A 961-nucleotide genomic window follows, 5' to 3' on the forward strand; every position below is an offset into this window, starting at 1 on the left:
TTGATAATGTTGAAACAAAACATATAGTCTTCTTAAAATTTTCCTAAGTAACACGTCAACAACTTGAAATATAATTCAATGAGCTCGATGATCGAAGTGTTGCACTGTTGGTTCTTCCTTTTCTACGGTCATAATACGTTGAAAACACTGGTTCTCGTCCGATCACCGAAAAAAAGCAACGGCGGGCCCGATTAGTACTTGAACCACCTTGGAATACCGGGTGCTTTAGACTTAATTTATTATTTTCTTCTAAAAATTGATTTGACCAATAGTAACGCATCGATACCTCTTATAGGTAACACGTCAACAACTTGAAATATCATTCACTGATCTCGATGATCGAAGTGTTGTACGTCTGTTGGTGCTTCCTATATTTCGGCCATACTACGTTGAAAACACCGGTTCTCGTCCGATCACCAAAGTTAAGCAACATCGAACCTGGTTAGTACTTCGATGGGAGACCGCAAGGGAATACCGGTTGCTGTAGACTTAATTCATTTTTTTTTCCTAAAAATTTTGAATAACAGTAGCGCATTGATACCTCTTACAATATTTTCCTAAGTAATTTTTCTTTGTTAGGCACGGTAAGATAGCCTGAAACACACATTATTTCATTGAAAGTTTGAAGTTTTTCGGAACAGTACTCAAATTACGGCGGATAACTTAAAAATTTGCACTAAGTGCTTAACTCTGCGAGATAAGCACGTTTGTTCAAAAAATCAAACTGTAATGTAGATTAAAAATGAGTCATTGAATTTTCAAAATCCTAAATCCTAGTTTCCACGCGAAGAAAGAAAAAAACCAAACAGTAAAAATTCAGTGGTGATGATGATTCAAAATTTGCAACATCCTAAATCCTGGTTTCCCGGGGAAGAAACAAATTGGTACAAAATTCTGTGACAATTGCAAGATCAACAATGTACTTTTAATTTATTAATTGCAGGGATCATTCTAGAGATTA

General features: G+C 35.6%; 1 pseudogene; it reads left to right on the forward strand.

The window, feature by feature from the left end:
• Positions 1–371: 371 nt before the first annotated feature.
• LOC117116251 lies at positions 372–490 on the forward strand (annotated as a pseudogene).
• Positions 491–961: the final 471 nt, after the last annotated feature.

Source organism: Anneissia japonica, unplaced genomic scaffold (genome assembly GCF_011630105.1).
Source record: "Anneissia japonica isolate Jap-2015-1 unplaced genomic scaffold, ASM1163010v1 scaffold50497_len1403_cov139, whole genome shotgun sequence".
Classification (NCBI taxonomy): Eukaryota; Metazoa; Echinodermata; class Crinoidea; order Comatulida; family Comatulidae; genus Anneissia; species Anneissia japonica.